Source organism: Vulpes vulpes, chromosome X (genome assembly GCF_048418805.1).
Source record: "Vulpes vulpes isolate BD-2025 chromosome X, VulVul3, whole genome shotgun sequence".
Lineage (NCBI taxonomy): Eukaryota > Metazoa > Chordata > Mammalia > Carnivora > Canidae > Vulpes > Vulpes vulpes.
In genome coordinates, this window is record NC_132796.1 from 98,073,346 (window position 1) to 98,092,385 (window position 19,040).

The 19,040-nt window shown below is 50.9% G+C and overlaps 1 protein-coding gene and 1 pseudogene across 1 annotated transcript in view; one reads left to right on the top strand and one right to left on the bottom strand.

Moving 5' to 3' along the window:
* Positions 1-18,590, bottom strand: part of ELF4 (E74 like ETS transcription factor 4) — a 41,071-nt gene extending 22,481 nt beyond the window's left edge. The window contains exon 1 of the mRNA XM_072744963.1: positions 18,258-18,590. The gene's annotated coding sequence lies outside the window, so the exon portion shown is untranslated. The remainder of the gene's footprint in view (positions 1-18,257) is intronic.
* LOC112934626 (small ribosomal subunit protein uS17-like) lies at positions 3,230-3,703 on the top strand (annotated as a pseudogene).
* Positions 18,591-19,040: the final 450 nt, after the last annotated feature.

Consider the following 19,040-nt stretch of genomic DNA (forward strand, 5'->3'; position numbering starts at 1 on the left):
CACACCATGCCTTAGGCCTGCTGTGCCCTTCCTCAAATTTCTGCAGCTCCAATTCCCACCCAGTATGCAAGATCTGAAGCAAATATTGCCCCCTTTTCACAGCCTTACCTGCTTCCTCCCCACCAAGTATATTCTCCCCCCCCCAACACTTTAAACATCTTAGATTAAAGTACTGATTGGCAAACTACGACCTGTATGCCAAATCTAGCCCACCGTCTGTTTGGGACGGCCCATCAGCTAAGAATTGCTTTGACATTTTTTAGTGATTAGGAAAGAAATAGATGAATAATATTTCATGCCACATGAGAATTATTCGAAGTTCAAATTTCAGTGTCCATAAATAAAGTTTTATTGGGATGCAGCATGCTCATCCTTTATAGATTGTCTGTGGCTGCTTTTGCATTATAAGTTGAGTTGTGACAGAGTTCGTAGGGGCCATAAAGCCTAAAATATTTACTATCCATTGGCAGGAAAAGTGTACTGGCTCCTGGACTAAAGGCTTCGCCACCTCCCCCCCAGGGTGAATAGATTGATTAAGTTCATTTCTGAGAAGAATGTCACAGAGCCCTCAGAGGCGCCAGGAAGGAGGTGTGGAACACCAAATACAAACTCGGCAGATTTTCATCAGAAAGAAAATCCTGGCCTCTGTTCAGCCCACGGTGTGACCTTGAGCAAGTTGCTTCTGCTTTGTGGGCCTCAGTTTCCTCCACTGCCCAGTGAGGGGTTTTGGGCTGGATGGTCTAAGTCCCTTCCTAGACCTACAGAGTCAGCCATCTGTTGCATGTCCAACTCACGCAGTTTTGAGCACAGTCCTGATCATCTTCTCTCTGAATAAGAGCTTACAGAAGGTTCCCCTGCCCAATTGTGGTTTTCCGCTAATACTGTGTGTGTGTGTGGAGGGGGGGGATTCACCCCATACCCACCTGCCCCACCCCACCCCACCTTTCCCTTCTAGCTGACCTGTCTGCCCTTCTCTGTGAAGTCCTCTCCCGTCAAAATGGAGATGGCTTCCTCTGGGAGCCCCCCACCCCTCCGGTCGGTGGGCCAGGAGCATCCATTTTTGGTGGGGGGGGAGCCAGGGGAAGAGGGTGTGTGGCTCTCCCCAGCCTCCCCGGCCCACAGCAGACAGGCAGTCAAGCAAGAGAGAAGGCCAGCTCTCACTGCACCCCTGCTCTGCCAGAGGAAACAGCCCCTCTCTGCCACTTCCTGTCCCAGGGGTTTCAGTAGTTTCCCCTCCAGGGCCTGCAGGCCCTCCTGCCCCGCCCCTGCCCCACACAGGTCAGAGAGTGCAGAGAGGGGAGGAGGGGCCCTGCGGGGGACGGGGGAGGATCCCTAGCAGGAAGGCCTAGGAGACAGCTGTCTATACAAGGGGACGCCCCAGCAGTTCCACTGCCAGCCCGCTTGGGCCAGCGGGCGAGGGGACCAGGAGGGTGTCTGGGCAAACCCTCTCCTGCTAGTGGTTGAGGAGAAGTGGGTTTATCACCTTGCCTAGCTGTCGTCTTGAGGGAGCAGGCACAGAATGAGCCTGGCCTTTCAGGATTGGTTGCAAGACTGGACTCTGTGCTCAGGTCAATGTCCACCTGGGCTGAGGACCAGCCCCCAGTGGTTTAGGATGTAGGGGTGAGCTGAAGCAAGAGCCCAGGGAAAGCAGGCTAACAACAAGGGTTAACTGGGAGGGGCAGGTGACAGTGAAATAGATGCCACTTCACAGTTTTGCATACTTTTGTCCCTAGCACCAATGGCCAGAGACAACAATGGAGAACAAAGTATTATAGTGCATGTGGGTCAAGGGTAGCGGCATTTTCTGGGTGATGGAACAGGAAGCGATCACATTCCATAGCTGCTACTGATTTGGTGTGGTGACTTCCACTTGTAAATACCTCCCAGTTGCCCTTGCAAGGTGGAGCTCCTAGCACTGGGGCTATGTGCCCGTGAGGGATCTGTAGGCATGCAACCAGATCTGCCGGGCCTTCCCTTGGCAATGGGTCAGAGGAGCAGTAGAAGCTCGAGGCCCTGGCCCTCTGCCTAGCTGCCAGTCCTCCTGAGAACAGGTTACAAGTACATGATAATGGCTCTAGAAGCCTTGATGCTGGGGACAGGGGCCCAGTAGTAGATAGACACAATCTCTTTGGTCACCCTGTGGTAATATTGTTCCTTGAGCTCCAAGCAGCAGTAAGAGAAGTTAAGGGGACCCCCTAGACATAATGGTACTGAGTGAGCCAACAAAAATGGATGGGAAGATGGTCTTGATACCTCTTTCAGTTCTGAGAAGTCATCCTCTTGTGACTTAGCTCTGCCCAGCCAGTCCTCCTGTCAAGAGAACAGAGTCTCTCTTTTCCCTGTCCTCTCTCCCTACATGACCCCCGACCAAGGCAAATAGGACCCAGTGCCCCAGTGATCGGGCGCCACACAAGCCTGCTTCTCCACCCTTGCATTTTGGAGTAAATACTGCTTCACAGCTGGTATGGGGGACGCCAAGGGAGCCTTGGAGACAACATCTGGATGTGCATCTGGGCTTCTGCCAGCCCCTCCTTACATCTGCAGTGCAAACCCAGAGCCAGGGTTTGGTTACAAGCCCGACTCAAAGCTGGTGGCACGTGTTTGGAAAGAGCATCGAGACTGGGTGGAGGGGGTGGAAGCACTTGAGATCAGTGCCAGCTCGGGGCAAGTGCTTGCAGGGTTGGCACTGATCTGAGCTGGTGCTGGGCCTGGGATGGCGGGTGTGGCCACTGTGGTCTTGCCATGGGCCTGCTGGGGGAGGAGCAGAGGGGTGTGGGTATTGTTTAAATGTGGGTAAGATTTTCTTGTGCGCCCTCTGATATCACTTCAAGCTGTCCCCTCTGCATCTGGGGAAAGGGGCCAAGTGGCAAAAATTACAGGGTGACTGGGTGAAGCATTGGGAAGGTGGCAGGGATTGACATTTATTGGGGATGAGCTGTGGAGTTCGTGTGGTGCCAGGCACTTCACCGAGACTATCTTCTTTAATTCTACAAAATCCACACAAAGTAGCTAGTCAGTGGCAGAGCTGGGGTTTGAACTGCGGTTTATTTCCAACTGCTATGCCCTCTGAACTTCATTTTTAGTGAAATATCTTTTGATAATTACCCCATTTCAATAGTTCCATTTTAAAAACAGCAGAAGTGAGGCTAAGAAAAGATTAGGTAACATGACCAAAGTCACACTGCCCGGCAAGAATGGAGGCAGCCCCTTTGTTCAGGTGGCGGGGAAGATGGCGGCCATTGGGACACAGTGCGCCTACCGAAGGCAGCTGATGGTCTTTCAGGATAAGAAGAGGGTCCTGCTTGGAGAAACTGGCAAGAAGACACTCCCGCGATATTACAAAATCATCACTCTGGGCTTCAAGACGCCCAACAAGGCCACTGAGGGCACATCTACTGACAGGAAATGCCCCTTTACTAGCAATGTCTCCATGGGAGGGCGGATTCTGTCTGGCATGGTGACGGAGATGAAGATGCAGAGGACCAGTGTCCTCCACCAAGACTGCTCCCATTACATCCGAAAGTACAACCGCTTCAAGAGATGCCACAAGAACATGTCTGTACACCTGTCCCGTTTCAGGGACCTCTAGATTAGTGACATGGTCACAGTGGGTGAGTGCCAGCCCTTGAGCAAGACTGTGCTCTTCTACGTGCTTAAGGCCAGCAATGCTGCCAGCACCAAAAAACAACTCCAGAAGTTCTGAGACTCGGCAGCTGCCCATATCTCCAAACAAAACTAAATTATTCTCCTAGTCCAAAAAAAAAAAAAAAAGAGAAAGAAAGAAAGAAAGAAAGAAAGAAAGAAAGAAAGAAAGAAAACAAAAACAAAAACGAATGGAGGCAGAACTCAAACCCAGGCTGTGTGCCCTTGATCTCAAAGTCTGTGCCTTTCCCACTGTCCCATGCTGGTGACCATTTGCTCAGATCCCTAGGCCAGGACTTGCTCACAACACACAACTTTGAAGCCTTAGAACCTCTGTGATGCCCCCTCAACAAAAACTTCCCAACCTCAACCAAAGTTCCATCTAATAAGTGAATCCTAACTTTCTGGGCCAAGTCTTCACCAAAATGGTGACAAGTTGAGCCCCTGTGGCCAGCTATGGGGGAAGGGTAAGTGGAGCAGGAGGCTTTCAGCTCTGATGATGAAGGACGCTAACTCTATTCCTGTACCTCAAGGGGCCTACTGTTTCCAGAGAATTCCTGGATCCAGACCTGGAGTGGTCATGTCATGGCCCTGCCCCATAAATATACACTTGCTCTCAGCTTACACATAAGTCTAGGTTCTTATCTTAGGGTGTTGATTAACATGTTTATTCAAATATTTATGGTAAGTCAGCCCTGAGCACCTCATAGATGGCAAGCAGGTCCATGGTCAGGGACTTATCACCAGGCCCACCCTATTCTTCTCAAGGTAGGTTCTCTTTCTATCTAAGTTCGTGGTAAACTGGGTTACCCCATCTGTGTAATCAATATTGCTGGGGTTTTCTCCCCAGAATACATCTATAGCAAATATCTCTCCATAACTGAGGCCCAGGGGTTGGCAGAAAATGGAGAGTGATTGCTATTAGGTAGAGAGTCTCTTTATGGGGTGATGACAATATTCTATAATGGATTGTGGTGATGGAAGTAAAATTCTTTGAATATACTGAAGCCACTGAATTGTATATTTAGATTATATAATTGAATTATATGGCAATGAACTAAATCTAATTAAACTGTTATTTATTATTTTTTTTATTTTGAAAGAGAGAGCTGGGGGTGGGGAGGGGCAGAGGAAAGAGAAAGAATCTTAAGCCGGCTCCATGCCCAGCGCAGAGCCCAATGTGGGGCTTGAACTCACAACCCTGAGATCATGATCTGAGCCAAAATCAAGAGTCAGAGGCTTATAACCCACTGAGCCACCCAGGTGCCCCTAATTAAAATGTTATTTAGAACAAACAAATAAACGATGAGGCCCAGAGAGAGGCAGCAACTCACTCAAGGCCATGTGCAAGTTGACAGAGCAGTTCAGGCCAGACTCCAGACTTCTGATTTCTGATTTTGAGGATCTTTCCTTCTGTCAGCCTCCCCACAACCCTAAACAAGGATAAATGCTGAGGTTCAGCGAGTGTGCAAAGCAGGCCGGCTGCAGGCATGAGGGCTGGTGGCTGGGCCTCAGGCAACAGGGTAGGCAGTGGAAAATACTGTAGACCAGGGGCTTTAATTTAGGTCTGCCACGGGCATCATCAAGTCTCTGCCCCTCTCTGGATCCCAGTGTGCCCATCTTTAAAGTAAAGCAAATGAATCTGATGCTCCCTCGTGAAAGGCTCCGTGAGCTCTGACCCTCAGAGGTTCTAATTATAAAGTACTACAAGATGCAACAGAATGGCGTGTCAAATATGTGCTTCTTCTGCAAGGGCTGCAGGAGGTCCTGGACACAATTAGGTGTTCCAATTGATGCTCCTTACTGATAGTGATGACCGGGACTTTTCTGTGAGAGTGTGAGAGTCAGATTGTCTCAGACAATTCCACTGCTGGGTTTCTCCGTGGTGGCAGGGTGTGTGGTGGTAGTGGGGAGCTTGGTTCTGATTTCCCCCCCCAGCAGCGTTAGGTGGTAGAAAAACCCATAATAGAGACCCACTGATCATGTCCTCTGGAGATGTGGGGAGCAGGGTTCTTGGCCTGGTGCCCCAGCAGCCCCACCTCGTGCTGAGCTCACCTCCTTGGTAGAGGGAGTGATTGCTGAGGGCCACAGCTCTAGCCCCTGCTGGACAGGATATTTCCACATCAAGCCCCACTTCCTGCCGCTAGGCCTGGGCTCCGGTTCCCCCCTTCTCCTGCCATCTGGTGGCCTGCCCTCTGCCCCCTCCCCTTGCTGGGTGTTTACAGGCCATCTTATCAGCCTGGGGAATCTGGGCCTCGCCCAGCCAGGCTGCCCCGCCCCACCCAGCCCAGACAGCCTGCCCAGGGCCCTACCTGCTGTGGTTTCATCACTCGAGGCACTCATGTCTGGAACCCCCTTGCACCTCTAGCAGGCAGGGGGTGTGGATGAAGGCTTACTGTCTGCCAGAGTGAAACCTGAATATTCACGGCACTTAATCCACTTTGCCCAAACTGGAGGAGGGCATGCAGTCTTTGTATGTTGTCATTATCTCTATCTGCAGGCTATGAGGACAGGAATGAGGTGCTTGGGTCACTGAGGATAACTTTGGCCTGGAAGCCTTGACGGCTCTTCTATTCTCAGCCACCAAGAGATGAGCAGGGGCAATGCTAGGCTCTGAGAACATACTGGCAGGTTTTCTTTTTTCTAACTGAGAGTACTGTAAACACTCCATGCTAAAGGTGGGACAGAATGAGGGGCCACAGGCTGAGCATGGTGGAGGAGGGAAGGCTAGGGGAATCTGTGGGCACAGCCTCAGCCAATCCATTCCCACTTCGGAGTCTCAGGAGCCCACAGTCTCCATCCCATCCTGGGATCCGTTCACCCACCAAAGGCTGGGATAAGGCCAGAGCTAACCACTGAGCAAGTCCAATGATTTTCTCCGGGGAACACAAGAGCTTAGATTTTTCCAACAAAAAAGTTTGAACCAAGCAAGGAGGGGGACTGGGATAAGGACAGCAGGCAAATGAACACGCTGCAGGTGATGGACATGTCTTTCGGCACTTTGGGCAAAGATCCTGAAAGTGTAAGTTCTGACCTGTCCATAAGCAGGTCTCAGAGGGACAGGGCCTGCTTGCTAAAAGCTGACCAAGTGACACAGCAGGAGTCAAAGCCACACTCCAAACCCAGGGCATCTTTCAGGAGCTTCCACGTTGTTTGCTGATAAACCAATTAAAATATATTTAGGCAATAGGCTGCGCAACATTCACACTTACAATAAAATGCCATACTTCAAAGAAATGTCTGAGACTGTGTCCTTCTAGGCCTCTAGGAGATAATTCAATAGTTTGGGGGCACTTAGGTGGGAAAGTTTGGAAAAACTCTGCTAAGGCAATTTTGTCAGTAATGGGCCCTATAACCACAGGCAAGCCAAGTCACATGGCTCTCCCAGCCTTGGGCCTCCTGCCCCCCTCTCCACTATAGACTTCATGCTCCTGAGCTCTTCTGACTGACCCAAGTAGCAGTTGGGACTCCATAGGCCACCATCCCCTCTCCCCAGGAATGACTTTCCCACCACTCTGAAAAAGCACAAACCATTTGGTGTTAATGTGTTTATGGGTGATATTAGGTTAATGTGTCATGTCACCTCCCTCCTTGACACATTTTCATTGAAAAAGGCCATCTGGAGCTACCTTGCCTTAGCCTAAAGAATGACTCTGGGGCAAGAGTAGGGCAGGCCAGTAGGCAGGTGAGCCAGGTGGGTATTTTTCAGTGGTTCTGCCTCCCCTCACACCGTTAGCTATGGAGCGATATGGCCTTCACCACCCACTCCCCATGCCTGTGGTCCCTGTTAGGAAGCTGCATGGAGCAGATGTGAAAGGCTTCGAAAAGCTAACAACCAGGCCCGATGCAGCAGAAGGCCCACTCAACTGGGTGTGAGGAAGATGAACTTCCAGTCCTGGCCTTGCCTCTGCCTAGCTCCTCTCTCAGCCTTTGAGCTGGCACCAACTCCTACCCCAGGGCACATATTGAGATCTATGGCTGTGGCCTTACCAGCTGTACTCGGCAGAGCTTTACAGTCCAAACTCATCTGCTTGGTTTCCAAAGGTCCTTCACAGTCTGACCCCACCCTACCTACTCAGCCTTGTTTCCCATGATTTCTCAACTCAAGCCTGGGCTTGAAGCCCAGTGGTCTCCTCATGGTCCCCTGAGGGAACATTCCAGGCTCATTCACGGAGTTTCTCAGGCCTGCCATGCCCTTGCTGCTCTGTTTTGGTTAATCAAACAATGCCCATCCAGCAAGGTCCCAACCAAGTTCCCCAAAACCATGGAGCTGGTTGCACCCTGATAAGTAGAGTGCATACCTATGGAGCACCCTTTTCTAAACACTCATAACCCAAATTCGACCAAATGATCTCTTAATGCCACACAGGCTTGAATTGCTCTTTATTTCATGTACGTATCTTGTTTTCCCAACAGGCAGGCAGATCCATGGGACCAAGGCCTAGCTCTTCTTCTCCTGATTCTAGAACAGACAGGTCTTGGCATTCATGAATTAAGTTCACACAAAGTCTCTGTCCAAGTGAGATCTCTAGAATAGGGACACCAGGTCCTGACAGATCTGAGAGCTACAATCTAAGAGCGAGGATAGGGATAAAGTTGGGGGACAAAGGTACCCAGCCACAAACATTACTTATCTTCACTTGCTCCCTGTCTCTGTTTGGGGAAACACATACCAGCTAGTGTCATTTATTCCAAGCTGCATTGAGAAGGTGGTTGATGATCAATCAAGTCATCTCTCTTTGTACAAAACCACACAGCATTTCCACCCTGGGAATATTAGGTGCTGATCTGATCACTGGACTCTCTGGAAAGATTTCATGATTCTGGATCAGGTCTAAGACTTAAAATGATTCAGAAGAACAGGGTTGGGTGCCTGGGTGGCTCAGTTGGCTAGGAGTTCCGACTTTTGATTTTAGCTAGGGTCATGATCAAGCTCTGTGACCAACCACATGCTCAGTGGGGAGTCTGCTTGGGATTCTCATTCCCTCTACACCCTGCTCAGCATGCATGCTCTCTCTCTGGAAAAAAAAATAAATCTTTAAAGAAAAAAGAATGGAGTGTGAGGGTAATTATACAAAGATAAGCTTTTTTAAAAAAGAGGCCTTATGTCATCTAGACAGAAAAGGTTGGAAAGGGATATTATTGGCATCTATAAAATGACCAATAGAGCAGATAATCATGGACCCAGTCACCAAACATGTTTATAAATGAAGGGCAAATAATAAATGGTCCTATTTTGCAAATACATAAGTCTGTAGGGACGCGTGGGTGGCTCAGTGGTTGAGCATCTGCTTTTGGCTCGGGTCATGATCCCGGGGTCCTGGGATCAAGTCCTGTGTTAGGCTCCCTGAGGGGAGCCAGATTCTCCCTCTGCCTGTGTCTCCGCCTCTCTGTTTCTCTCATGAATAAAAAAAAATAGGGGATCCCTGGGTGGCTCAGCGGTTTAGCGCCTGCCTTTGGCCCAGGGCGCTGTCCTGGAGTCCCGCGTAGGCATGGAGCCTGCTTCTCCCTCCTCCTGTGTCTCTGCCTCTGTGTGTGTGTGTGTGTGTGTGTCTATCATAAATAAATAAATAAATAAATCTCTAAATAAATCTTTAAATAAATAAATAAATAAATAGAATATTTTTAAAAATACATAAGTCTGTAAACTTATGGAACTTTTTAGCTGAAGGATATCAATGAAAAGATTAACCATCTTCTAAAATGACAATTAAGTCAGGGTCACCCATGATTATAAAATAAGATCACAAAAGCACAAACATACGTTATAACAATTACTGTAAATAGGATAAATTTGAGTATCAAAAGAAAATGATATTAGTAATTTCATTCTAAAATTCATATGGAATTGTGAAAGAATTAAAATAGGCAAAAACAACTTTGAAAAAGAACAAAGTTGGCGGGCTAGCACCACCTGATTTCAAAAGTGATTATAAAGTTACAGTAATCAAAAAAAATAAAGTTACAGTAATCAAAAAAAATTGGCATTGGCGGAAAGATAAACAGACTGATCAGCAGAACAGAATATAGAGGGGCACCTGGGTGGCTCAGTCTGTCAAGTGTCTGCTTTCTACTCAGGTCACGATCCCAGAGTCCTGGGATTAGAGCCTGCTTCTCCCTCTCCTTTTGCTCCTCCACCCCCCCCACTCCTGCTCTCTCTTTCTCTCTCTCTCTCAAGTGAATAAGTAAATAAAATCTTAAAAAACCAAAAGAACAGGGGTGCCTGGGTGGCTCAGTCAGTTAAGCATTTGCCTTCAATTCAGGTCATGATCCCAGAGAGCTAGGATGGAGCCCCATGTCAGGCTCCCTGCTCAGCAGGGGAGTCTGCTTCTCCTTCTGCCTCTGCTCCTGTGCTCTCTCTCTCTTGGTCATTCTCTGTCTCAAATAAATAAATAAAATCTTTTAAAAAAGAACAGAATATAGAGTCCAGAAATAAGCCCACATTCATAAGGACAACTCCAGTAGCCTAACAATAGCTTTTCCAACAAATGGTACTGGAATAATTGGATATCCATATGTAAAAACAAAAAAAAAGAATGTGAATTCATACCTCTTGATATACAGAAAAATTAAAATGGATCAAGGATCAAAATGTAAAGCCTAAAAATATAAAAATTATAAAAGAAAACCTAAGATAAGGAAGGTAGTAGTGACCTAGGGCTAGGAAAGAGTTCTTAGAGATCTCACCAAAAGCATGATCCATAAAAGTAAAAATTGATTAGTTGGACTTCAATGATATTAACACCTTCTGCTCTGGGGCGCCTGGGTGGCTCAGTGGTTGAGCATCTGCCTTAAGGCTCAGGTTGTGATCCTGGGGTCCTGGGACTGAGTCCTGCATTAGGCTCTTCAGGAGGAACCTGCTTCTCCCTCTGCCTATGTCTCTGCCTCTCTGTGTGTCTCTCATGAATAAATAAATAAAGTCTTTAAAATAAACTAAAAAAAATAAAACCTCTGCTCTTCAAAAGATACTATGAAGAGAATGAAAAGGCAAGCCACAGACTCAGAGAAAACCTTTACCAAGCACATATTATCTGATAAAGGTCTTGTATCCAGAATATATAAAGAATTCTCAAAACTCAACAAGAAAAACAAATCAATGTTATTTTATTTTATTTATTTACTTTTAAATATTATATTTATTGGGATCCCTGGGTGGCTCAGCGGTTTAGCGTCTGCCTTCAGCCCAGGGTGAGATCCTGGAGACCAGGGATGGAGCCTGCGTGGAGCCTGCTTCTTCCTCTGCGTGTGTCTCTGCCTCTTTCTCTCTGTCTCTCATGAATAAATAAATAAATAAATCTTTAAAAAAAGATTATATTTATTCATTCATGAGAGACACAGAGAGAGGCAGAGAGATATAGGCAGGGGGAGAAGCAGGCTCCATGCGGGGAGCCCGATGTGGGACCGATGCCAGGACCTCTGGGATCACAAAGGCAGATGCTCAACCACTGAGCCATCCAGGCGCCCCTAAACAAATCAATATTAAAATGGGCAAAAGATTAAAACAGATATCTCACCAAAGACTATATATTGGTGACAAGTAAGTACATAATTAGGGAAGTACAAACTAAAACCACAATGAGATACCACTGCACACCCATTAGGAGGGCTCAAATTAAAAAGACTCACCAAGTGCTGGTGAGGACGTGGAGCAACTGGAAGGCACACACACGACTGGTGAGAACGTCAAATAGTACAACCACTTTGGAAAAACAGTTTGACAGTTTCTTAAAAAGCTGAACCTACAACCCTTGTATGATTCAGCCATTCCATTCCCAGGTATTTAACCAAGAGAAAAGGACATCTAAGAGCTATGGAAAGATTTGTACTCAGATCTTCATAACAGCTTTGTTTGTAATGGCCAAACATGGGGAGAGAAAGCCACCAAATGTCCATCCACTATGAATAAACAACATATGGCATCTCCACACAATGGAATGCTACTTAGCAATAAAAAGGAATGAAATATGGATGTATGTAACAACATGGACAGATCTTAAACATGCCAAATGGAAGAAGCCATACAAAAAGAGAGTACATGGTATATGATTCCATTATAGAAGACCCTAGAAAATGCAAACTATTACAATGAGTAGTAAATAAGCCCTAGAACTCTAATAAACAGTATAGTGAATATAGATAAAAATATATCATCATCAAACTTGCTAAGAGACTAGAGTCTCTTAATCCCACACAGTCTTGCATTGCTCTTTAATCACGAAAAAGAAAGGATAATTAGGTATGGTGATAGAGGTGCTAATTATCATTACAATGGCAACCATATTACAATATGCAAATAGCCCACTATGACGCTAAGTGCACACGTATTACTACAGCTCTAGAACTGGATTTAGATTCTTCAGAGCAGGGGGCTGGGCCTGCTGTGGTGGTTTTTTGTTGTTTGTTGTTGTTGTTGTTGTTGTTTTGGATCAGCGTGGCACCAAGAAAGTGGTCACTGAATGTAATGAGATAGGGGTTTTCTGTGCATGGATTCTCACAGAATCAGCAGAGCTGAACCAGCCTCTTTTATCCTCTGGGGGCATTATGGGAAAAAAGGCAGATTATCTCCTAAATCTATGTCTAAGTACCTCCTTGCTATCAGGTCATCGGGACTTTGGGGAGGTTAAGACTAATTGCCCACTCTCCCATCCCCCCAAGGCCTAGTAGTTCTAACCTGAGGTACGGAGACCAAGGGACTGAGTGAAGTGGCTCCCAGGTGGTCCATGGGTGATCCAGTTTATCCTGGGCAAACACAAAATCCATCTGATAGCAGATGGAACCTCCAAGGAACCTTCTGGGAGGCCTCTGGAGTGGGGATGGTGTCCAGGCCCTGGGAGCCCTTCTAAGCAAATGCGGTACCCCAGCTCCAACCCGAGACCTCTGGGCACTGGCCCAGAATGGATGCATCATCTAATTCTAGTGAAAGGAGGGAGAAAGTGAGGAGTGGTTGGTCAGTTGGCTCCCAGAATTCAACACCCAGCAGGGTAATAACAACAGACGTATGGTTGCTAAATTCTTGCCAGCGGTGCAACAGGAGGCCTTCTCTCAAAGGAACTAACTTCTCCCTATTCCTGCAGCAAGTGATACTCAAGATGAGAGTGGCCAAGAAATAAAGATGGCAATGTTAATAAAGACTTTAAGGACTTGATTTTTGGGGAAGCCTGGGTGGCTCAGCGGTTGGGCACCTGCCTTCGGCTCAGGTCGTGATCCTGAGATCCAGGATTGAGTCTCGCATTGGGCTCCCTGCGAGGAGCCTGCTTCTCCCTCTGCCTATGTCTTTGCTTCTCTCTCTGTATCTCTTTCAGTCTGTGTCTCTCATGAATAAATAAATAAATAAATAAATCTTTAAAAAAACTTTTTTTTTAAAAAAGGACTTGATTTTTGGTCTTCACAGCACCACTGCCTGCCACTCAGAAAAACTATCTATTACACACACACACACACACACACACACACACACACACACATCCCCTCCTACTCCTGTGTGACAGCAGACTTTAACAAAGGGTTAGCGGAAAGAGATGGACAGTCTCCCTCACAGTTTGGAGAATGAGTATGGCAGGCCCTGCCAAATGATCCCTGGAGTTAGCAAAGCCAAGGGTGTGCGAAGGGAAGTGACAGCAGCAACAGCCACAGGAATAATAACAGCTAACACCTGGGGGGCAGTAGCTATGTGCCAGGCACGATGCTGAGTGCTGACCCTGCACTATCTCATTTAATCCTTATGGTGACCCTGGAGGGTGGGCACTTAGATCCAGGGTGCTTAAGAGACCAGCCCACACTCACACCGTCACTAAGCTGTAGGTCTGGAATATTAACATAGAGAGACTGTGCTCTTCCCCACTTCTAGACAACGCACTTCTCTGGAAGGATATTAGGTTAGACTGGAAGAGGAAAGGAAGCTTCAGGAAGGGCAGTTGGCCTAAGAAGCAGGAAGTACCAGTTTTGGGACAATAAAATGGTCCTCCAAGAAGGTCGGAATCTAAGGCATAGCTTGCTCAACCTGGGCAAGCTGCTTAACCTTTCTTCTCGTTGGTTTGAGAAATGTTCCAGCACTTTCCCTTGCAGACCCTCCTGCGTGAAACACCTTTCCCTGAACCTCCTTCTCCGATGGGAGGCTGGAGTCTCTGCCAAATAGCTCACCTTAGGACATGATTCCCCAGCCAAGAAGCCAGGGCACTCTCTGGTGTGTCCTATTGGTGTTGCAATGTGCTGGGGAGGGGGCAGGGAAAGAGGGCAGTGGGAGAGGAAAAGTAATGTGGGGGAGGGGAGGATATGTGTGTGTCTGGGTGTTTTGCTCCAGTTAAACCCAGAAAGAGCCAAGTTCCCCTGTACAGTCAGCCATGGGAGACACAAAAGCAGCAGAAGAAATGTATAGCTATCCCTTGCCCTTGCCAGGGTGGTCTGGGTGGAAACATGTGGGACTCTCTAGACTCTTGGGTTCCCAGCTGTCTGAGGAAATGAAAATCTCTATCCTCCACCTAAGCCTCCTGGCTTCCAGAGAAATCCCAACACCCTAGGGAAAGGTGGGACCTGGCCAGCCCATGTCTGCTGCAAACACCACTGGTGTGTCAGTTTTCCTGTCCCTTTGGTGCCTTCTACCTCTCTTCCTCTCTCTCCATCCACCTCCCCCAGGGTCCGTGTGTGTGTGTGTGTGTGTGTGTGTGTATGTGTGTTGTGGGGGGCAGCTCGAAATCAAATCCCCTCAGCTTGGGTGGCAGGGAAGCCTGCCTACCCTTTGTGTCTTATCAATACCCGCCAGGCTCCCCCAGCTCCCCGTCTGGGGTCTGGGCCGGCCACTTTCTATCTCCTGCAGTGGAGATCGGGGGTCTGCCCTGAGCCACCCACGCTCACTGACCTGGTCTTTTATGTGACACGCATTTGCCAAACAATTATCCAGCCTTCGAAGGTCAGTCTGTGGCCAGGGAAGACAGAGAAAGGCCTCTTTTCTCCCTTTTTGGCCCAGCCAAATCTCCCCCGCGCCCCACCCCCAAGGTCTAGCTTGCCTAGGCCCTCACAAAGCCTTCCCTCCCTCCTCCAGATGCCGACCTCAGAGCCCTGGCCGCCTCTGGCCCCTGCTTGGAGGAGCACAATTAGCACCTGACCAGCCACTGACCTGGCTGCCCGTCCTCGCCTCTGATTGTTTCAGCATCTTAGTCATCTTTCCCCAGCACCTCCTTGGCTCAGCCCCTCCACCAGGCCTAGCACAGGTTGGGCACACAGTAGGTGTTAATAAATGGCTGTTGAATTGAAACTCAACAGCCCCTGTGAGGTCAGAACCCTCATGAGCACCCCGACCAGCAGTTCCTTGGCAACCAGCACTGGGGCGGGAGCTATAGGGCATTACTGGCGCGGCCACTATTACCGGCCATCCGAGGCTCAGCGGCCAGAGGTTTGCAGGCAGGTTGGTGTTGATGAGAAAAGCCCCTGACCTCTAGGAAAGTGCCCATGGGATTCTGGGTACTTCGGATGAGTTTCCTTCCTCCCCTGCAGAACTAGTTTTCAGTCTGAAAACCACAAAGGGAATAAATCGGCAGTGAAGCCAGAAACCTCTTTGCAGTTTAGAAATCCTGGAGAGATAACCAAGCCCAGGCTAGGTCAGGCCCAAGCTTGAGGAGAGAAGGCTGCCTGAAGCCCTTCCCAGCTCAGCAGAGGACCTCCGGGAGGTGGTGGGGGTATGGCAGAGGGCTAGAGGGGTGTTTGGGGATGGCGCTAAGTAAATGTGCATCCTGCCCTGGAACCCAACAAATCATGCCACCTGCAGCCCATGAAGAAAGTAGGTCTCCATTTCCCCATCATTCATCCAATTCCCAAAGCAGTTCAGAGGGTACAACCAGACCAAGACCCAGCCAGGGTCCCCAGGCAAGGAGACCTAGGATGCCTGGTTCCCCACACTAGCTCAAGTATTCCAGCCTGGCTTTGAATTATGGTTATTTATATATGACCTTGCCACTGCCCCTGGCTCCCTCCCACGCCCTGCACCCCAACTCTGGCCTACAGCAGAAGCTATACACAATCCTGGAAGGCATGTGGAGTCTTCTTCACCACCATATTTCCTCACTGCCACTTCACCCATGCCTGCCACGGGGACTGGCTCTCCACAAATGTTTGCTGAGTGGAATCTGAGTTTTAGACACCGTATTAGATAATACTATAGTGCTGGTCCATGCTCACTATGTGCCATACACTGTTCTAATAAGCAGCTTATGTATCTCGATATATTTGATCTTTGCAGCAATCTTATGAGGTAGGGCTCATTTGACAGATGGGTAAACCAAGGCATACAATAGACTGAGGTCACATGGCTAGTAAATAACAAAGCTGGTTTTTAGACCCAGATAGTCTGGCTCTAGGCATGGAAGTTGGGGTTGGGGGTGAGGAGTGGCAAGGTCCAAGGCCAAGCTGAGGAGCCAGGATTTCCCTGGGCAAGCAATCCCCTCGGCCTGTGCCTGGCTGGGCCTCTTCAGAGACAAAAGCCCTGAACTTTGCAGGCTATGGGCATTTTGGATAGTCTATCAATCAGGCGTATGAATGACAGACCACAGCACCTTCATTTTTAGATCCCAACATGGGACAGAGAAGACAGAAGCCACCGTGCTACCACTTAGCATTTGGCAGGGGGAGAGTGGATTGCAGGCCCCCACCTTGTCCTGGGGTGGGCGCCAGCTCCTGAGCAACCACCGAGCAAACAGTGGAGCAGTGGGAGGAATGCCAGACATAGTTGCAAACAAGCCACTCCTTCGGCTCACAGTTAGAGGCTGGGTGAGGGTGGCAACGTGGAGTCTGCTCAACACCCCCCCCCCCCCGAAAAAACATCCTGGGGTTTGAACAGAACACAGCCCCAGAAACTACCACATGCGAGGCAGCCTCTTCCCCACATCGGTTAGGATAACCAGTCCTCCAAGATAGTGAAGCCTTTCACTTAACTCAAGACAGCACCCCCACTAGGCTCTGGGTCCACTGAATCAATGGTTGAGAAAGCGCCTTCTAACCGGTAAAACCCTGTGTAACCAACTGCAAGGAGGGATTGCATTCTTACTGGGCATACGTGTTCCCTGGCCATTTTTGGTGCCAAAGTGTCCTGTCTCCCCCAAGGGGAGAGCCAGATCTGTTCCCTTCACCCCTCTCCAACCTGGCACTCTGGCCAGGGGTCAGCCTGCAGGGGGTGAGTCCCCGATGGGCGTGCCCACCAGCTGTTGGGGCCAAGCAGTGGTGGCTCAGGCCCTGAGGTGGTGACCTCACTTCCGCTCCTACCTCCCCACCTCCCTCGCACTCCTCCCATTTGAGGCCCCACCAGGCCAAAATCGAGAAGTCCAAGGTTAACTGTTCCTCCCCACTTTAAGAGCTAATTAAAATGATTAGCCACAATGAACTGTCAAACATTAACCAGAAGAAGCTGCAGGACCAGACAGGCCTCAATCTCAGGCACAGGGATGAGGGGCAGGAATCAAACTGCCATCAAATCCCAAGGCTGGGGTGTGTGTGGTGGGGTGGGGAGCAGCCAGGGAGAACCTGGCTCAGTTTTGAGGTACCAAGGGGTCAGGAGGTGACTCTGGTGAGGAGGTCTGTTTCCCTACACACAGTCCAGAGGAAAGCACAGCAGAGTTAGGGCGCGGTGGAGGCACCAGAAATTCATAAAGCAGACACCGCCCGGGCAGTTCCCCAAAGCAAAGCGCTGCCGGCAAGGCACCCCGCGCTGTGTGGCCGCTCAATCCCCTTGCCTGCAGCAGAGGAGGGAACCGAGAGGCGGGAGAAACCGGGAGAGCGGGAACGCGGGAGCGGGAAGGCTGGCGTCTTGCTCACACGGAAACTCTGGCCCCTGCCAAGAGGTCTCTATTTTGGCAACCCAATTATTCAAGTCATAGGGGAGTGTGTGTGTGTGTGTGTCCGTCCGCGCGCGCGTGTTTTACACTAGTGAGTGTGTTTTACCAAGGCGCCTGGCCCCAGAGGCGCGGGGGGCCGCCCGATCAATCTGGCAGCCCTGCCGCTCCGCGGTCTGACCTCCCGCCCTCGAGCACCGAGCGCTGAGGGGGCCTTCTGTCACGATCGGCCCCGCTACGGAACCCCCGGGGCCCGGGAAAATCGGCCCCCCACCCTGCCTTGGGAATTCGATTCCGTTTCTAACCCTGGCTCAGAAGCCCGGGTTCCCCAACACACGCGGTGGGGCGAGGCAAGGGCGGGACTCAACACGCCGCGGCTCTCCCACCATTCCCTGGGCCCCCAAGCCCTACACTCCGGGGCCCCAGCGTCCCCGATCCCGCCTTCAGGCAAACTTTTCGAGGTCCCCGAAAGCTCGAAGAACCGGCGCCATCGACGTACCTGAGGCCGGGTGGGCTCGCTTGCAGGGCTGGGGTCAGTCGCTGCAGTCCCCTCCCCGCTCCAGGGGCCCAGCCGAGGGTCCCCAGCGGCCCCCACCCTCCCCCCAGCCCGCCTACTCCCCTCGGAAGCAGGGCCGGGCCAGTGGCGCCGGGACCTCGGCGCCGGCGAAAGGAGAAGTGGAAGTTGAGCGCGGCGCCCGGTCGGTCCCCGCAGCCGCCGGGGCCACCGTCCCCCTCCCTCCTTCCCTCCCTCTTTCCTCCCTGCCCGCCTGCCCCCGCGGCCCTGCGCCCGTGACTCACCTCGGCGCCGGGGCAGGCTGGTCCGGGCGGGCGAGGCGCAGGGCTCTCCCACACGTCGCGCCGCCAATGGCAAGTTGGAGGGCGAGATGCAAATACCAGGTGAGACGGCGGCGCCCCTGATAAAACGACTCCGGGGGGCGGGGTGGAGTGCGGGGGGAGCTGGGTGGCCGCCGGGGAGGGCCACGCCGAGGGAGGGGGCGGCGGGGGCGCCCGGGGAGGGGGCGCGAGCCAGCGGAGACCTGCACTGAGACACCCGAGCGAAAGGGGAAATTGCACTAGAGACACACACGTCCCCGCAGGCGGCGGCTAGGGCGGGCGCGAAGGAGGCAGGGCGGGAGGGAGGGAAGAGCCGGAGGGAGGGACCGACGGGAGGGACCGCGGGCGGGCGGGCGGGGTGGGTGAGGGAGCGAGGGAGGGACGAGGCGTCTTGGTGGAAACAGCGCCCCTCCACCCCCGGCCCGCCGCGGTCGCCAGCACGGCAGGGGGAGCCGTGCCAGGGGCCCGCGCGGCCTCTCCTTCCCCTCACGGCTCGCTCGCCCCCGGGGACCGCGAGAGCAGGGACCCTGCAGAACCCACGTCGCGCGCCCCTTTCTTGGCCCGCGCCCCTCATTCCCCCGCACGCGGCGGGGTCGGGGCTCCTGGCCCCCTGTCGGGGCCCTTCCCGCCGGGAAGCCCCCACACAATGCCTCGGAGAGAAATCCCTTCTCCGGGGACCCTGGATGGCTAAGTCCAGCCCCCCTCGGCCTCCACACGCCACTGGCTTGACGCCTTTGGCCCACACCC